The 20,752-nt window shown below is 33.9% G+C and overlaps 1 protein-coding gene across 5 annotated transcripts in view; it reads right to left on the bottom strand.

The window, feature by feature from the left end:
* Positions 1-20,752, bottom strand: part of LOC136040376 (aryl hydrocarbon receptor protein 1-like) — a 158,992-nt gene that overhangs the window by 102,181 nt on the left and 36,059 nt on the right. Inside the window, exon 1 of one of the 5 annotated variants that reach the window (XM_065724670.1) lies at positions 1,015-1,033. The exons of the other annotated variants lie outside the window; for them this stretch is intronic. The gene's annotated coding sequence lies outside the window, so the exon portion shown is untranslated. Of the gene's footprint in view, positions 1-1,014; positions 1,034-20,752 lie in introns of those variants that run through there. 5 annotated transcript variants of the gene reach the window in all.

The raw sequence follows: 20,752 nt of genomic DNA, 5'->3' as shown, positions 1-20,752 counted from the left end.
TTTCGATTATCAAAATTGGCAAGAATTCTAGTATGTGCTATGTTATTAGTATTAATTCATTGGAACAAACGTCGTAATAAAATTTGAATGAGAGATCCCAGTATTTACAGTTTCCAAACCGCATAATTTTATATCCTCTAGTGCAGTTTGCTATTTTCTGTCAAAAATGTCATACGTTTGTCATTGTGTGAAAGGCTGAAGATACTAATTGCATATATTGCTTCTCTGTTCAATGGCATATAATAATCTCCCTGGGGAAGAGTGTGACATGGTAATGAGTAGTTATACCACTTCAACTATGAAGACGTTTTGATTGGGGGGTGTTATTTAGTCGAGGCATGTTGATGCCAGACATCAGAAGTTCAACGTCTAAAGAGGAGTATACAAAAAAGAAGAAATGCAATTTTCAATGTGTTGCGAGTTATATACATAATATAACTTTTCATGCAATACGAATCTTCCAATCAAAAATGTCAGTAAAATGATGAGTAAATAGTAAGGAGGCACTCCTTTTTTGGTGATGTTACATGGATTTTGAGTTCGATAAGTTTTGGCCCAAATACTAGGTTCGGACAATTACAAAGTAAAAACAAAAGTTTCCATTTGCAACTTTTATTTAACCATTCAAGTAAACTTTGCTAGAACTTTTAGTGTCAGCAACAAGACTGTATCTAGGGCGGGGGTTAAGGGTTTTGATTCCTCCCCCACTGAAATGCTTATCTGACTCATAAAAACGTAACAAAAATGTACATAATTTTTTTGATATGGTTTTTTAAAGTCTTTTGACCTCCCCCTCCCCCGCAAAAAAATCCCGGATACGGCCCTGGTCAGTAATAGCCTGATGGATTGCTCCTGAAAAAAGAAAATAAGTCCTTCTTTTATTGATATTAGAACAAACATAGAGTTTAATGAGAGCTAACCCTTACTTCTTGATTGTCCAGCGCCTAGCTGAAGGACCCAAAGCAAGACACTGTTATGAAGTTTGGGGGTAAGGGACTAGTAATACAGACTAACCTGTGCCAATAGCAACCGAGGCTTTTCCGTAACAGTGCAAGCATATACCGTAATCGGTGCAATGTATGTACTGAATTTAAAGTGATTCCAAACAAGGAAAATTCATTTGGTTTCGAAATATTGCTCGAAACTGATAAACATAAGAACATTTGTAGACTTACAAAAAAAGGGGGAAGTACCACCAAAAAAGAAGGTAATCTCTATGAAAATTATGACCTTGCTTCTCAATACCTAGCTCTTCACGTTAAAGTTTTCCGCACTTTTGAAAAAGCTTCCAATTCTAATTAAACGGCCCTTGTGTTTCAGGGGTCGTTCTTAAAGATTGGGACAAATAGTCAAACTTGAGCGTTAAGAGCAAGGTACTGAGGAGAGGGCAACCCCTTCATATGAGGAATAAAATCTGCTCATTTTGAGTCTTGATGTTGCTCCTTATTTTCAGGTGAAAAAATTCCTTTTTTAATTTAATTTCTGATAGTATTTTAAATAATGCCGGCAGACCTGGCTCACGCTCAATGCAAAATTACTTCCCTCACGGGAAACTCCTCCGTGTCAAGTTCCTCTCACAAAAAATACATCCCCCGGTAAAATTCTCACCAGAGAATTCCAAGCTAGTTGACCCCCCCCCCGCCCTACCTCCGTAAAATTTCTTGCGAAAGAGTCTTAAAAATTATTCTCCGCATACTTTCATTTAAAAAATACTTTGATATTTTATCATTCTTCTGATCACTCCGGAAATCCCCCCTCCCTTCCGTAGAATTTTTTCCGGAATTCTGATCCCGCTGATAATTTTCCTCGGACAATTTTCCTGGAACATCTCCACATACGAAATTGAGTTGGCAGAAAGAAAGTGAGACAAATAAAAAGAATTTCATATAGGAATTCTGCCGAATCCTCTGAGTGTAAAAATTTCTCCTGGAAAGCTCATCCCTGAAGATTTCCCTCCCCACGGAAAGTTCTTGCCGGAAATTAAATACTAGGATTAAGAAAATAAACTAAGCTTGTGAGAAACCCCAAAGAAATCAGCGGGAATCTAACAGTAGGATTAAAAATTCAGCTTAGTGAAAATTCAAGAACCTAAGAAAAAACTAACTTGTCTATCTCTAGGTAAACTGGAAATTCAATAAGGCTGTGGGAATCCAACATGTTTGCTTGTCACCAAGCTGAAAATTCAATAAGGGCATGGAAACCCAGTATTTGTGTTGCCCAACAAATTGAAAAACTCAGCAACAACGAAGTAATTCCAATCATGTGACGAACCTGATCAAATGATTCTTAAATATCGAAATTAAAATTTCTTTTTGACAAATTTTATAAACTATTTTTTTATTCCCGACATTTCTTTACAGTACTGCTTCAGCTCAGAGCGTCTTAGGGCAAACCAAGAGTCAGCTTGTTTTTGCAATGTATCATGACTTGGCTAGTATTCTTGCACAAAGTCTGGGTCTTATTGAGGAGGCTGGATTTAGAGAAATTCAAGATCCATTTGACACCTAAATTATTCAGATTCATGATCATTGCATGTTTCCAAATCTTTCTCCTGCAAAATGGCAGAAGAGTAAGACTAATTGCAGCTTGGATTTAGCTTGCTTAAGCATGGGTGCCTATAAGGGGGAGGGATGCCATCCCTCCTGGCTGAATGGTACCGCCTTATATTTTTGTTTCGAGATTTCTATTATACAACACTGGAAGTGCTGATTAGACCAAGTAAGCCCCCCCCTGAATTCAGCTTACGGGCGCCCATGTGCTTAAGCACCTTGGGTCGGACTTGGGTCGTTTTTAGCCTAACTCGGGACATAGCTTGTTTCTTCAAGCTTTCCCATTGTTTTGGAGACGTTAATTTATTTTTGAACTATTATATTTTGTTTCGAAAAGAATTTTCTCTTTTTCTGGAGGTATTACATTGCAAAAGTCACTTTTTGATGTAAAGAGTCATATTTAAGGGGGTGATAGCCATCATAGCATTTAAGGCCGTCCTGGATTGGTTTTAAAAACGAAAAGGGAACAAATAATTTAAAAAAAGGCCTCAATAACGACTGCTCCAACATGAGGGAAGTTGAGTTGGAGTTTTTTATTGTTTTTAAAAGTAGAATTTTGAGAAAGAGTCAAACTTTATCGTAAAGAGCGAGGTGTTGAGGAGGGGCCTTTCATATACGGAATAATTTCTGTTCGTTTTAAGTTTTAATGTTGCCCCTTACTTGCAGTTAAAAAAACTTGTTTTATCTATCTAATAATATATAGAGGTGATTAGGTTAGGTATTTAAAATATAATGCGTTCTCAGCGGCTTGCTTTCCATAATTATCTGTTTTATTTTTCTTAGTTATGCTACTAAAGTATTATATTTACATCATATTTTGGTATATTTCATTAGAATTAACCTAACTTCACTTATTTTGTGTGGTCGCTATAACACGCAAGTACCACAATTTCTGTTCATTTTAGGTTTTAATGTCGCTCTTTACTTCCATGCAAAAGAACAATATTTTACTGGATCTTTTTTTTAAGAAGATGCTATTTTTTCTTTAAGTACCAAATAATGGGAAAAAAAAAATAGATGTTCATCTGTATCACCTGTTTGAGTGTTTCCGGTTTTTCTCATTACCAGGCGGATGGTGCAAATGATAGTAGAGAAAACAGTGTTTGTACAACAGAATATTCAAGGTAATTATTATTGTCTCTGCTCCTCCATATGGTCGTTTCCGAAAGGACTGGCTCATTTCCCGCGGTTACATCCTGTCCGGATTTAACCAGCATACCTCAGCTAAGTTTCTTAGAGTTACAATGCCAAGTTTTTCAAATCCAAGAGCTTCATATTCATCAGTTGACTTTTACCAAGCTGACTCATTGATGGTAATCCACCCCCTCCGTAACCACACTCCAGCCTTCATGCTATGTATGTATATACACTCACATACACATATATATATATATATATATATATATATATATATATATATATATATATATATATATATATATATATATATATATATATATATATATATATATATATATATATATATATATATATATATATATATGAAAAGTTGACCAGAGGATTAATCACTAATCGTCTGAATATTCTTAGGGAAAGTTCTACAGTATGTGTACCTCAGTCTTCTCATGCATGTTGAATTTGTTCTATTATTTCCATAAATATCGTACCCCTCTGTTATGGAGTTTATTTCCTGTTCTAAGATTATACCAATTTTTTATGTGCTGATATCAGCGACGAAAAATTTTTAAATTAACAGATTTTCATATTTAGAATCAGCGTGAATAACATATTTTGTTGTTGGCTAAATTATAATCATAACTTCGTTTCTTAGAGTTTGGGTTTCCGTTGTCGGAAATTACTCTTTACCCTAAGATCAGTTTGACTCAATGTTCCCCAAATGCAAAGGAGGCTTAAAAATAGAGAACTTACTTGTACAAAATATTTTAAGTTGCTTAAAAGTAATCGTAAAAGAGCTAATCGGATTTTGTACTCATTTTACTGGTCCAAAATTTCACTCAGCAACAATGGAGAAATTCAGCAACTAGTTAAAAAAGATTATTTGGCTATCTTCTCTGACATATACTTAAGGAATAAAGTAATTAGCTAAAAGAAAGTGTGAACATTTTGTTTAAAAATAAAGCAACTATCTTCCATACCAGCCTCTTAGAAAACGAATAAAAACATCAAAATATTGCTTTCGTGATTGCATATCGCATGAACTTTCTAATAAAGTATGAACTGGCAAATGAGTTCGTAGACGTTTATAAAAGGCCGAATTGTATTATCTGCAGAAAATTAAAGGAAAGATATTGAATTTTTTGCCTGTATATATTGTACTGAAATTACTTGGAAGAGCTACAAGAGTGGCAGATCCTGAAAAGAGATAGCATTTAATTTGGGAGCAAACAAAGTCCATTACGAGTTTTAACGACAGTCGGAAACTAGACTGACATTGATAAAGATCTGACAAAGTTTTAATTATAGTACTCTGGAATATTTCTAGTTGATTGTTTGCTGTTGCTATGGTTATGCTAAAAGAACTAAACTCGAAAAAAGAAAAAAATTACGAAATATTGTTTTTCCGGGCTTAGTGGAATTAAAACCTTAAAGACACACAAAATGTAGAAAATGTTACAGTTACATTGACCAGCAAACTTTTCAGGGCAAGGATATCAGCCCCCCCCCCATTTTGTCTAAGGCTCAAAATTAATAGAATATGCACACAAACAATAAATCTCAAGTCTACTTTCACTAGTTCTTTTCATAAATCTTTGTTATTAAGGTTGATTTCTTTTCTTTTTTTTTGCTTTTATTTTTAAGCTTTTGATAAATCAGAGTCTAATTCTTCAAAATAAATGTTTTACTTAACGAAATGCAAATGAAATTCAAGCCGTTTAGAGGTTTTTAGAGAAGGAAGGGGACAGGCAGCACCAATCTTATTGTAAAGCTCGATTAGACTTGAGATATATTCTATTTCACATTTATCTGTGTTATTTTTTGTTGTTAATATTCAGAAAAATTGAAAGTGTTTTCAGTAAAATCCAAATGACGTTTTGGCCCTTAGGAGGAGTTAACCGTACTCCAGTTTGTAGTAATTTCTGGTATCCGTGATTTTCAAAGTAGGCTATACTTTTGGGAAACTATGGGAATCTAGGTCTTGCGAACCATCGATAAAATTCTTTTGAAATAAATCTAATTAGGGAGAAAACTATGCTGAACAAAATGACTATCTCAAAATTTTGATCGGGTGACTTTGGGAAGTTTTTTCCCACATTTTTACATTTAGGAGCTTGAAACCTCTACAGTAAGGTTCTATAATGCGCTGAATCTGATGGTGTGATTTTCATTAAGATTCAATAATTTTTGGGGCATTTTCCCCTTTTTCCAAAAATAATACAAATCTTCTCAGGCTCGTAACTTTTGATGGGTAATACTAAACTTCGAAACTTTCAAGGACCGTAGAGGGTGCCAAGAGGACATCAAATTTTGACTTAGAGTGAGGTGGCACCGGGAGGAGGCGCCAAAAATATTTTGTTTATATTCACCTTAACACTCATGCACTATAAGCCCTTATGGGACATATAATCTATTCAGGCTAGGCACTGAGGCAAGTCAAAATACACTATGTCACCAGGTGACCGAAATAACGTACCTGCAATTTTCTGGAAATGGCTTTGAAGATCAAGTTGGTACTTACACAGAATATGGGGGGGCGGGGGAAAGTTTAAATAAAATCTTGATACAATGGAATGGGCAGTGGAACGGTTCTAAAAATTTCGGTCTCTAATCAGTTTAAATTTTTTACACTGTTAGGCAAAAGAAGAATTCGTATCCAGGTCTTTCAAATAACATATTAATTTTGTCTCAGGAGCAGCTTGGAAATTTAATTTTAATTTTCAGGGCACTGAGAGGACAAGTGCACTTGAATCAAAAATCACCATATTTGTGTTTAGTGAGAGGGTATACAAGGGCTATCTTTTTAAGGCTATTTACTGAGGTAAATATGAGGTAATGAGGTAAATATAATTTATTGAATGGCTTATAAAATAATATACAATATTATGTAAGAATATAATATATTTATTATACGAAATATAATAACAAAACAAAAAAGAATATACAATTAATATTAATACAACATAAAATTTTAATGTGACGGTTAAGCTTATTTTCAGCACAAATTTTCTCGAACCGTGGTATCGTTGAAGAAATCGCGGTTCTCAGTTCCTTTTCAATCATTAAGCGAGATCGGTTCTTTGTTTCAAACAGTTCGTGGTAACGAACTGTAGTAAGGAGCGACCCGGCTCAATAGTAATCAAAACTCTAAATAATTGAATTTTGATGTCAATAGCTACATCAAAAGAATTGCATTTTAATGCTGATTTTAAATATATATGTTTCATCAAGTTTAAACATACCCATCAAAAGTTAAGAGCCTGAGAAAATTTGCCTTTTTTAAGAAAATAGGGGGAAACACCCCCTAAAAGTCGTGGAATCTTAACGAAAATGACACCATCAGATTCAGCGTATCAGAGAACCCTAGTGTAGAAGTTTCAAGCTTCTATCTACAAAAATTTGGAATTTTGTATTTTTTGCCAGAAGACAAATCACGGGTGTGTGTTTATTTGTTTGTTTTTTTCTTTTTCCCAGGGGTCGTCGTATCGACCAAGTGGTCCTAGAATGTCGCAAGAGGGCTCATTCTAACGGAAATGAAAAGTTCTAATTCCCTTTTTAAGTGACCAAAAAAATTGGAGGGCATCTAGGCCCCCTCCCACGCTCATTTTTTCCCAAAATCAACGAATCAAAATTTTGAGATAGCCATTTTGTTCAGCATAGTCGAAAACCATAATAACTATGTCTTTGGGGATGAGTTACTCCCCCACAGTCCCTGGGGGAGGGGCTGCAAGTTACAAACTTTGACCAGTGTTTACATATAGTAATGGTTACTGGGAAGTGTACCGACGTTTTCAGGGGGATTTTTTTTGGTTTGGGTGTGGGGTTCAGGGGAGGGGGCTATATGGGAGGATCTTTTCTTAAAGGAATATTTCATGGGGGAAGAGAAATTCAATGAAAAAGGCGCAGGATTTTCTAGCATTACTATTAAAAAAAAACAATGAAAATATAAACATGAAAAAGTTTTTTCAATTGAAAGTAAGGAGAAGCATTAAAATTTAAAACGAACAGAGATTATTACACATATGATGGGTTCTAAAAATACTTTAGCATAAAGAGCGATGTATTTAGGAGGAAATAAATACTTCGCTCTTTATGCTAAATTATTTTTAGTAATTTCAACTACTTATTCTACGGCCTTTCTGATTGAGGGGTCATTCTTAAAGAATTGGGACAAAACAAGATTTAGTGTGAAGAGCGAGGTATTAACGAGGGGACCAACCCCCTCATATATATAATCAAAAATATAAGAATATAAGAGTTTGTTACGTAAGTTAATTCTTAAGTTACGTATAATTTTTACTAATAAAAACGTTCGTTAAAAATTAAAAGTTCTAGTTGTCTTTTTAAGTTACCGAAAAATTTGAGGGCAACTAGGCCTCCTTCTCCACCCCTTATTTCTCAAAATCGTCTGATCAAAACTAAGAGAAAGCCATTTAGCCAAAAAAAGAATTAATATACAAATTTCATTTTAATAATTTATGTGTGGAGAGCCAAAACCAAACATGCATTAATTCAAAAACGTTCAGAAATTAAATAAAAGAAACCAATTTTTTTTAGCTGAAATTAAGGAGCGACATTAAAACTTAAAACGAACAGAAATTACTCCGTATATGAAATGGGTTGTACCCTCCGCAATCCCTCGCTCTTTACGCTAAAGTTTAACTCTTTGCCACAATTCTACTTTTTAAAACAATTAAAAGCTCTAGCGTAAAGAGCGAGGGATTGCGGAGGGTACAACCCATTTCATATACGGAGTAATTTCTGTTCGTTTTAAGTTTTAATGTCGCTCCTTACTTTCAGCTAAAAAAATTAGTTTTTTTATTTAATTTAAGACAACTACAGTAGAAAAACCAGTTTCACATAGGTTAGATGTTACAAATGGCGACAAAATTTCTAAAGCTTTGTTTATCAAAGAAGTGGGGATGTTTTAGCATTTGTACCCGAAAAATTCGCGGCGAGGATTGTGGATTACGTATACTGGTGATTCACTTTTTTGACACCTATTTCACTTTTTTGGTTTGTATTTGAAAATGATATTTTGGAAACAGCTGCATGCCCCCTAGCAACGGCTTTGCGCCCCCCGATGGGGCGTGCCCCACAAGTTGGAAACCACTGTCTTATGCAGAGAAAAAAACATAAGAAAATGCTCTCGAACCAAAATAGCCCCAAAACTTTTTTTGTGGTTAGTTAGCACTCGTAATACTTTTATTCAGTCCAGTTAATTGACTTAGAATGTTTTTGATCATTCCAGACAAAAAAGGCTCAAAGTCTTGGGACGCAAGAAAAGGACACCTTAAATTTTTATTCCGGTTCTCCAATTCGCTTAAAAATGACATTCAGAAGTTTCTTGGCCTGGTAGATCCCTCTGCAGAAATTAAATTTGAAGCCAGTTTTGGCTGTATCGGTTTGCAACGCCTGAAAATGGGCCTGAATTATTTTCGTCTCTAATAGGCATGTAACATAGAGCATGCAGATAGGGCCAAGTAGACTTCGATGAAAACGAAATATTTTTTGAAGATGGGCCGAATCAACATGTGACACCTGAAGCCGAAAAAAACCCCTATTTTTTTAGATTTATAGGGCATATCAACAGTGGCAAGGGACCCCAATGAAGACAATACCTCTAGATAAAAAAAATGCTGTAGGTTATTGATTCATGATACCCCAAATAGGACCAAATTTGTCTTATCTCCGTTCCACTAATAACCTACTAGGCATGAATACCGGACTAAACGAGTAGACACTGGCGGATCCGAAAGGAACTGGGCGGAACCTTCCCCCTCAAAATTTCTCTGGTGCCCTCATTCCTTGTTTTTTTTTCTGTTTTTCACTCTTTTTTAAATAAATTTGTCAATTTGATCAATTATTGGCCACATTGTCACATTGTTCCCCTCCCCCAATATTTTGCTCTAAATCCGTCCCTGCGAATCTAAGAGGAAAAAAAAATTCTGAAAGAAGCAAATCTATCAGTTCGTTGAACCCTAAACACGACAATTATTATTCTTTTCTCATAGACTGTTTTGAGAAATTTCTCATATCATTATTATTTCTCATGACAGAATGAATCAATACAAGAGATAGACGACAAAATATGTAATTCTAAAAGTCAGAATCTTACATAGAATTTAGGGGATGTGGAAGCCTAAAGTTTTCTGTCCTTAAACTTCTAAAATTACACGTTTCTCATAAATTCTCATAAATATTTTTCTTTTCTCTTTCTAATAAATGACCTTCAAATGCATTTGTTTCAACAATAAAACATAACAAAACATATGATAAAAATATTAGGCCTACTCATAAAATGGTGGATTAAGATTTGTGCAGATTCGAGGGCGTCAACAATATGGGGATCAGGATGGCTTTAGCCCATTACGAATTTTCTCATTCTTAAGATTGCCAATACCCCTCTTCATTCACCTGAAATTCTACTGTAAAAAATTGTTAAAAATCTATTCTACAAAGTTACTGCTGATCGAATATTTTGGATTAATATTCTGGTTTTAACTAAAATATAAATCATAATCCAATATTCTAATTCTTAATCTCAAAAACTGAAAAAGCTATCAAATAATCCCGATATTAACCAATAATTAAACTGTATGAACAAAAAACAAATGAAAATTAATAAAAAAAAATATTTTCCAGAAAAAAGTTTTTAAAGGAAAATAGGGGAACATAGCAAAGCCTAGCAGAAATGAAGTCCTATAATAACTCAAAGTTAAACAGAACCTAAATTAATAAATACATGAAGTCCAAAACTAACAGAAATTAAAATCAAACATCCAGTGGAACATAGAGATAGCAGATATAACTGGGCAGCATTCAGGATTTTCTTCGAGAGGAGGGAGGGCACACAAATAAAACTTAAAAAACGCGTCAAAAATTTGTTTATATGTATTTTTGTTATGTTATAAAAATTTATGTTATATCATATTATGTGTCAGACAAACATTTCAATGGGGATTCAAACACCATGGATCTCCCCCCTCCCTGGATATGGCCTTGAATACTGCTATATATAAATAAATGAGTTTTAAAACGAAAAGAAATTATAAGAAGTAATTAAGTGAAACTTAAACAGAAAAGAAATTATCAGGAATAGGAATAGGACTATCATTCCCAAAACCCTCTCAATGTCAGAAAGTAATCAAAGAAAGTAACTTAACTGAACCTAACCCCCAATCCCTACTGATGTGTAAATATATAACCCAAATTATATAAGTCCAATGCACTCTGTGAAAAGTCATCTGTCTTTGTGGGTATGAAACCAGTTTTCTTTAAAGTTACAATCAGCAGAATATATGTATTGCTTGAGAATAATGTGTTTAACAGACAAGTACCAATAATCGTTTTCGTTGTATTGTTGTTGATGTAGGACACGTAAAAACTAAATTTCTAAAAATGCAAAATTTTTCACTAAATTGCAGATGACACTCTGGCTTTTAGAACATTTATTGGGGGTTGTAACCCTACTCCTATTTGTGGTAATTTTTGCTCGTTTTAGCTTGACTCGATTATTCATTTTAGTTTCTGTTTACATTAGAATTCTTTTATTCCTTTTGGTAATATTTGTTGTCTTTGTTTAGGATGCAATTACACATTTCATTTTCTCTCCTTTTGATTTTCATTTATTCATTGATGGTAATTTATCCCTGTTTTAAGTTTCACTGTTCGTTTTTGGCTTTAATATTTCTCTTAACTTTTCTTTGACAAAAAAAAACATTTTCAAAAAATATTTTTTAATAAACAAAAAAAAAGTAAAACTTGCATATCCGGATGTTAAATATTCATCACTCAAATAGCAACTAGTTGAGAGGAAACAGCCAACCATATGTTACTGTCAAGGAAGAATTATTAGCAGATCAACATTTACTACCAGGTTGATGGTTGTGTCTATTACATCTGCTTGCCGGTGATTATACCCCGGGTGTTGATATTAGCGTACAGTTTAGGAGATTAGTTAAGGGTAAAAGTAAGGGGAGTTGGCACAAAATGTAAACTGGAGGGAGGGGGGGTCTTAAGTGTCCAGAAAATTTATTACCAGGAAATCAGTTTTACCGACATTTAAATAGAAATATTAGGTTTTGTGTTTAATATTTAAACGTTAAACAGTTATTGGAGAGGTACTCTGAGGAAGGAGTGGCTAACAGTAACTAGAACCCTAAAAGAGGCATAGCAATATTCAAGTTAAAAGAAAAAGAGATTATGATGATTCCAAATGGGTAACTTCATTTGGTTTAAAATTACGAAACAAAAATTAAGAGCTGGCGCTAAAGGAAAATTTTATGGTGCTAAAATGGTGCTAAAGGAAAATTTTAGCCCACAAGTCAATTATGCTAAACAAAATGGAGATCTCAAAATTTTGATTGGATGCCTTAGGGAAAAAATGGCGTGAGATGGGGGCTAGTAGCCCTCCAACCTTTTTGGAGACTTAAAAAGGGCACTTGAACTTCTGATTTCCGTTTGAATGAACCTTCTCCCGCCTTTTTAAGACCACTGGTTTGATACGATTACACCAGTAAAAAAAAAAACAAGCATCCAGGATCTTTCTTCCAACCAAAAATACAAAACTTCACATTTTGTAGATGGGAGCTTGAAACTATCACAGTAGGGTTCTCTGATATTCTGCAACTGATGATGAGGTTTCCACTAAGATCCCTTGAATTTTGGGGGGCGTTCTCTTTTTTCGAAGCAAACTTTCTCAAGGTCGTGGCTTTTGATATGTGATATTAAACTTAATGAACTTTATATATTCGGAATCAGCACGAAAATTCAATTCTTTTGCTACATTCATTGTTTTTATAATTCCTAGTTTTGGAGTTTCGGTTCTTAATGGACTGACTCGCCCCTTACTTAAAGCATGTTACCGCGAACTGCCTGCCCATTTTTGCTTCTATGCGACGATATGAAAAGCGTAAACAACCATTAAAGGCATGGGATAGAGAAGAGGCCACTCAAATTAGTTGGCAAAGCTACCATAATTACTACAACCTCATCAGGTGAAAACCATGTTCAACTGTTTTACATCTGGTTTTTATACATCAAGTGATGTATACCACAATTACTACAACCTCATAAAGCTACCACAATTACTACAACCTCATGAGGTGAAAACCATGTTCAACTGTTTTACATCTGGTTTTTATACATCAGGTGATGTATACCACAACTATTACAACCTCATAAAGCTACCACAATCACTACAACCTCTTCAGGTGAAAACCATGTTCAACTGTTTTACATCTGGTTTTTATATATCAGGTGATGTATACCACAAGTACTACAACCTCATAAAGCTACCACAATTACTACAACCTCATCAGGTGAAAACCATGTTCAACTGTTTTAGGCTACATCTGGTTTTTATACATCAGGTGATGTATACCACAATTACTACAACCTCATAAAGCTACCACAATTACTAAAACTTCATCAGGTGAAAACCATGTTCAACTGTTTTACATCTTGTTTTTATTACATCAGGCTTTTACATTTTCCAACTGTTATACTTTTCTAAATTTATCCCAAATTTCTTTCAACTCAAATTAGTTGGCACAACTACCACAATTACTACAGTCTCATCAGGTGAAAACCATGTTCCTTCCAGCCACACTTTAACCGTTAAATATTTGGGCTTTTATATCTTTCAACTGCTATACCTTTCTAAATTTATCCCAAATTTTTTTTCTAGTTTATTAAATAAACATAAAAACAGAATAATTTGTATGTCATTGTCCTCAACATCGGAGGGGTGACACGTTCGACTCATCTGTATGGTTTTATTTAGAAATAGTTACCACGTTTAAACTAACATATTAACAATAACTATATGGTGAAAAACAATATGAAAAACAAGAAGATGGAAATATGTATAATACAATCTTTTCCGAAAATATAGGTTTGTCGAAAATTTTGAGATTTTTTTTGGTGATTGACCGGAATTCTCGTTGTGGCTTTAACAAAGTTCAAAGCTCAACTTGTCCTTTGAATATTTGATTCCAATATTGTTTTCTCATACCCTTTTGTCGTAGAATTTAGAAAAATTCAAAGCTTAAAAACGAATAAAATATGGGATCAACAAATAATTAACTTTGCCACTTGGGTTTCGATTTAATTTTCATTTTGCAATCTTTCAATGCGAAGCCGGCCTTCCTTAATAAAAGATCATATTGGGCTATTTAAACGTTTAGATTGCAACGGTGCTAAAAAAGATCCAAATTATCACCAAGATATCGACCTTTTAAGAAAAAATGGATCCTACGAGTCCTATTTTGTTTTTTCCCACCCATAACTTCGGCGCCAGCAGCCTACAAAGTAATTTTAAACTACCGCTATAAACATCCAACTGCTCTATAATTATGTAATTAGATAGAAGGTGAAAACAATGCCCTTCTCTTCTTTAAACACGGCTGCTGTATTTTTATTTTTCACAATAATTTTTGTGTTTTCCGATTACTCGAAAAACCCTTCTCTTCTTTAAAAATGGCTGCTGTGATTTTATATTTCACATTGATTATCTAAAAAACCCTTGTCTTTTTTTTAACACGACTGCTGTTTTTATTCTTCACAACAATTTTCGTGCTTTCCGATTGTTCAAAAAACCCTTCTCTTCTTTAAACACGGCTGCTGTTTTTCATTTCACAATAATTTTTGAATTTCGATTATTCGAAAAACCCTTCTCTTGTTTAAACATGGCTGATACATTTTTATTTTTTTACAATAATTTTTGTGATTTGTGATTATTATCTATAACTCGAAAAAGGTGAGCAGAAGCACTATTTTATATTTCTCTAAAAATTTGATTAGCATTAATCCCTACCCATCAGTTCAGTACGACATATCTGTAAAATTAAAAAAGGCAGGTGCACAATCAACAGGGAGACATGTCGATTCTACAGCTTTTCAAACTGTGTAGTTTTTTTACATTTTTTTTTTTTTGTCTTCATCTTTAGTTAATAAAACTAAATATTACTAGTTAAAATTGAAATTTGCTCGGAAAACGGTAAACTTGAAGTTGATTTTCATAATAAAATAAAGGAAGGGTATGATTTTGTTTTTATTCCTAGTCTTTCCCGGAAGGAGTATAAATCAAGATTGATTTTAATGTTAAATAATGTTAAGACCTCAAAGACAAATGTCAACATTGTCGGGTGTTAGGACCTTCTGCACGTACATGTCGCAATCCTAATGTCGTACCAATTCAAGCTTTCTGGGTTGTGTTTTTGTGAGTTTTGGGGGTATTTATGTAGTCTGTACACTACTCTACAAAATCTACTCTGCTAAAATCTACTTAAAATCAACTACAGTTCGAAACTACTCTACAAAATCTCTCAAAATCTACTATGGTTTAAAACTACTCTACAAGTTCTACTCTACTAAAATCTATTTAAAATCTACAATAGTTCAAAACTACTCAACAAATTCTACTCCGCTAAAATCTACTATAGTTCAAGACTACTCTACGTATTCTACTCTACTAAAATCTACTATAGTACAAAATTACTCAACAAAATCTACTCTGCTAAAATCTACTTGAAATCAACTATAGCCCGAAACTACTCTGCAAAATCTACTCAAAATCTACTATAGTTCAGAAGTACTTTAGAAAATCTACTCTACTAAAATCTACTTGAAATCGACTATAGTCGAAACTACTTTACATAATCTACTCTACAAAATCTAATCAAAATCTACTATAGTTCAAGACTACTCTAAGAATTCTACTCTGCTAAAAATCTACTATAGTTTAAAAGTACTCTATAAAATCTAGTCTGCTAAAATCTACTTGAAATCAACTACAGTCCGGAACTGCTGTACAAAATCTACTGTAGCTCAAAACTACTCTACAAATTCTACTCTACCAAAATCTACTGAAAATCAACTGTAGTTCAAAATTACTCTACAAATTCTACTTTGCTAGAATTTACCCAAAATCTTTTATAGTCCAAAACAACTGTACACGATTTTCACGTTTCTAGTGCATGCACACTAGAAGCTTTTCAGTGCATGCACAAACAAACCAACAAATACTTCATTTTGCAATGGCTTATACATATGAAAACATAGTTTTTCTTGTGTAAATATATTTAATGGAGCAACTTATGTCAAATTTCAGTGGCAAAGCACTAAACAAACTAATATAATTGAAATATTATTAAAATAACAAGTAGGCATATTTCTCATCATTTCTTTGACATACAACCCATCCGCTAACAAGTTCTTCTTTCTCTTTACACAAAGTGTAATTTATAGTTATACATCGGCAACACTTGAAATTTAAAAGGCAGGCTCAGCATGTGGTTTTCATCTCTTCGTAGGTAACTCAACGGGGGACCAGTTTATCTTGACGGAACAAAATTGACGCTGTTATGAGCTAAGGCCGAAAAATAAATGGATTTTAATTTATTCTAGAAAGAAAAGCAATTTTATCCTATAGTAAGTGTATAAAATTTTGTTTTTGTAAGTTTTCATAGGTCCTAAGAGACATTAAAAAAATTCAAAATGGGTAAGTAGTGGATAGTTGTCTGCGAAAGCAGTTTGTATCTCAAGTTTTATAGCCGAATGTTAATGTCGGCTTAATTCCGACAAGAGCAGTAAAAGGAATTTTTTAAGGATTATCCCTCTATTTTTCCAGCATGATCCCCTGTTTCCATATGAAAAAAACATTGAGCAGTTTTGAAAATTTGTATTATGCCTCTGATATTTAGCACTGCCCTTAGCTATCCATTGAAATGCTACGTCGCTGGAATTGAAAATAATCACGAAAATGTATGCAAACCAACAGTCAAATCATAGTTAACAATACAAAAACAACTAATTTTTTTTATCATTTTTATAAATCATTCTGCATAGTTAAAAGTGTTTTGTTTGGTGAGTGGAGATTTGTCCACATACGGCGGCACATCTTGATACAAACAGAAATGCACGTCAGTTGCTTTATTAATTGCGGCTCAAATACAAGAAATTGGGTTGTATTTATATTTTCTTACAAATCCCTTTTAGTTGCTTGTGGTGACAAGGAGTAGTATATTCTAAGTAATGAGGCAAAGTAAGTTTTTGGCAAAGTAAGTCATTTTAACAGCTAATTGTTTAAAAAAAACTCAGTTGGCACGCTTTTTTGACACAATTTAAAGACATTTAGATTATTCCTGTGTTTCAAGAAAGCACTTTGATCATCTATCCATGCTCTTTAGCGTCTGCTACCAACTATTTCGTAATACGGACTTTCTGATAACATTAAGTGTTGTATTAAGTCTTTTCTCCTCAACATTTCCAACCACAGTCAAAGCAATTATGAGTCTGACAGTTTTCTTATTTCAAAATTTTGCTTGATTTTTTTTTCTTTTTTTGGCATCCGTAAAAGAATTGGTAGAATGATAAAAATATCCACAGGGCCTACTTCTGCAACTCTTTGTAAAGCAAAAAGTTTTCTTCTAGGTCTTTATCACCTTCCTATTCTTGTTTTCTTCAGACGGTATTTTGATCATGGTTTTGTAGAGTGAGGAATCGGGGGCCTGTCACACCTCCCTCTAGATTTTGACAATTGAACTTTGTTGTACTGCGATTGCGAAATAGCTCTGTTTTATATTCTTGTTGAAAAGATTGAAGGAAACGACAAAATTGTGCCCTTGGATTTGAAAGAATATAAATCCTACCCTCTATTTCGGGATTTGGGCCCTGCAAAATGATCTTTTTATTTATTTTTCAGCGATAATTCCTTGGATTTCATAGCCTAAAGCATTCCTTACGGTTTCAAAATTATTGTGCCTACAACTTCACGTTTCTAGCTTTGATAGTTTATTTTTATGCAGGAGATAAAAAGCCAGAAGAAAAAACAAATCGAAATATTAATTTTTTCCTTGGACCGAATATAGCATACGTAAGGTACAGTAATAGCCTAGAGTGAGTCTTCTACACATCTATACAAGCGTGGGGAATGTTGTATTGAGAATTATCTCTAAATACTTAAAAGTTAAAGTCTTTCAAACAGTTCGTGGTAAAGAACTGTAGTAAGGAGCGACCCGGCTCAATAGTAACCAAAACTCTAAAAAATTGAATTTTGATATCAATAGCTACATCAAAAGAATTGCGTTTTCATGCTGATTTTAAATATATAAGTTTCATCAAGTTTAGTCCTACTCATCAAAAGTTATGAGCCTGAGAAAATTTGCCTTATATAGGAAAATAGGGGGAAACACCCCCTAAAAGTCGTAGGATCTTAACGAAAGTGACACCATCAGATTCAGGGTATCAGAAAACCCTACTGTAGAAGTTTCAAGCTCCTATCTGCAAAAATGTGGAATTTTGTATTTTTTGCCAGAAGACAAATCACGGGTGCGTGTTTATTTGTTGTTTTTTTTCCCCAGGGGTCATCGTATCGACCAAGTGGTCCTAGAATGTCGCAAGAGGGCTCATTCAAACGGAAATGAAAAGTTCTAGTGCACTTTTTAAGTGACCAAAAAAATTGGAGGGCATCTAGGCCCCCTCCCACGCTCATTTTTTCCCAAAGTCAACGGATCAAAATTTTGAGATAGCCATTTTGTTCAGCATAGTCGAAAACCATAATAACTATGTCTTTGGGGATGACTTACTCCCCCACAATCCCTGGGGGAGGGGCTGCAAGTTACAAACTTTGACCGGTGTTTACATATAGTAATGGTTATTGGGAAGTGTACAGACGTTTTCAGGGGGATTTTATTTTGTTTGGGGTGGGGCTGAGGAGAGGGGGCTATGTTAGAGGATCTTTCCTTAGAGGAATCTGTCATGGGGGAAGAAAAATTCAATGAAAAGGGCGCAGGATTCTCTAGCATTACTATAAGAAAACAATGAAAAATAAACATGAAAACGTTTTTTCAAATGAAAGGAAGAAGTAGCATTGAAACTTAAAACGAACAGAGATTATTACGCATATGAGGGGTTCTAAAAATACTTTAGCATAAAGAGCGAGGTATTTAGGAGGAGATAAATACCTCGCTCTTTACGCTAAAGTTTGACTTTTTGCCACAATTCTACTTTTTAAAACAATTAAAAGCTTTAGCGTAAAGAGCGAGGGATTGCGGAGGGGACAACCCATTTCATATACGGAGTAATTTCTGTTCGTTTTAAGTTTTAATGTCGCTCCTTACTTTCAGCTAAAAAAATTCGTTTTTTTTTTATTTAAATACTTTTAACTTCCTGGAATTATATTAGGCGAAATACTGATAGAAATTTTTTAAGTATTTATGACACATTTACTAAGGGGGTTAAATCTGGCTTTGCGATTGAATGATACGATTGGACGAGAATCCATCGGTTTATGCGGTTGAATTTGAATTTTAGGGTGGTTGAATTTTCTATAGATGTTGGTTGTAGGTGTAGGAGGCTAGTACTTTCAAATCACGTCCTATCAGAATCACAGCATTAAAGACTCGCTTTAAATCCCCTCCGACCTTTATGACTGTTTTGGACTTCTTCTCTGTTGTCAATCCGATACGCATTGTAGCGATATTGTTACCGATTAGATGGTATACGAGAAAACTTTCATGATGACGTAGATATTGTCCCATTAAGCTTCAGTACAAGGACCGACTATGCACAACAAATAAGTTCTGAGCCGCCACGATTTGGACTTATACGGGTTTGGACGTAAATGGGAAAAAATATCGATCTTTTTCCCATCTGTATCCACGATGGTGGATACACGATCCACCATCGTGTATAATGGGTATAACTATCCCAACCGTCCAATTATGCATGGTGTGTTTGATCTTACAGTATGTATAAGCCAATAAAAGTCAAAATACACTCCTTGCAAAAGAAAAGTTTGAGCAACTATTCATCAAAGAAAGTAGGCTGTGTAAAGAAGATGATGACATACACTGTGTTTCATACAATAATAAGTTACTATTATTGTGTTACAAACAAGAGTAAGGACACATCTAGTTATCTTGAAGACCCCATACAGAAGTCCTAATGACCATCTACTGTGTAGTCCATTAGTCTTAGACCCAATTTTGTAGGCATTTTGTCTTGATAGTAAACAAATGCCTTGCTGTAAAAAAAATAGAATAAAAAAACGTCCAATGTATGTGGTGTGGCAACATAATGCCGCGTTAAAAAAAAAAAAAAAAAAAAAAAAAAAAAAAAAAAAAAAAAAAAAAAAAAAAACGCTTACGGACTAGCATCCAACGTACATTGCATTCTGTTGTGCTAGCCTACAAAAAAAGTTCCATGTACAGGAAATTTCTGCTTGCAATAAACTAAATATAGCTGCTTAATATGCATGCAGAATTTGAGTGCTGTATGCCGTAATTCTTGCCTTTTTTTCAAGTTATTATCCTGTAAAAGCATTAGTAAAAGATGCCGCATTAATAGATTATGAATATTGTTACTACCATGCTTCAATTAAACTTGTGGGTTACGAAAAGGTGCGGAACCAATAATTTGGTCGCGTTAAAAAAAAAAAAAAAAAAAAAAAAAAAAAAAAAAAAAAAAAAAAAAAAAAAAAAAACAAAAAAACAAAACAAAACAAACGCTTACGGACTAGCATCCAACGTACATTGCATTCTGTTGTGCTAGCCTACAAAAAAAGTTCCATGTACAGGAAATTTCTGCTTGCAATAAACTAAATATAGCTGCTTAATATGCATGCAGAATTTGAGTGCTGTATGCCGTAATTCTTGCCTTTTTTTCAAGTTATTATCCTGTAAAAGCATTAGTAAAAGATGCCGCATTAATAGATTATGAATATTGTTACTACCATGCTTCAATTAAACTTGTGGGTTACGAAAAGGTGCCGAACCAATAATTTCAATACATTGTTTTTTTAAGGGACAGCTGCTGTGATGTGCTTCGACTATTAGCTGCAACGAAAAGCACTTACTTTAAAGTAAAATATTGTAAGAACATATGATATTATAATTTAGTTTTTTTAAGAACTGCAAAATTATCACTTACTTTTTAGTGATTTATATTTATTGAATATATTTTTAAGGCGCGGAGCTTTTTTGACATAGGGCACATTTACAATGACCATTGCCCTTATGCATTGCCTATTTTTGTCATGACGTCAAGTTTTCAGTTTATAC

The sequence above is a fragment of the Artemia franciscana genome, chromosome 2, assembly GCF_032884065.1.
Source record: "Artemia franciscana chromosome 2, ASM3288406v1, whole genome shotgun sequence".
Lineage (NCBI taxonomy): Eukaryota > Metazoa > Arthropoda > Branchiopoda > Anostraca > Artemiidae > Artemia > Artemia franciscana.
This window is presented reverse-complemented; position numbering and strand designations above follow the sequence as displayed.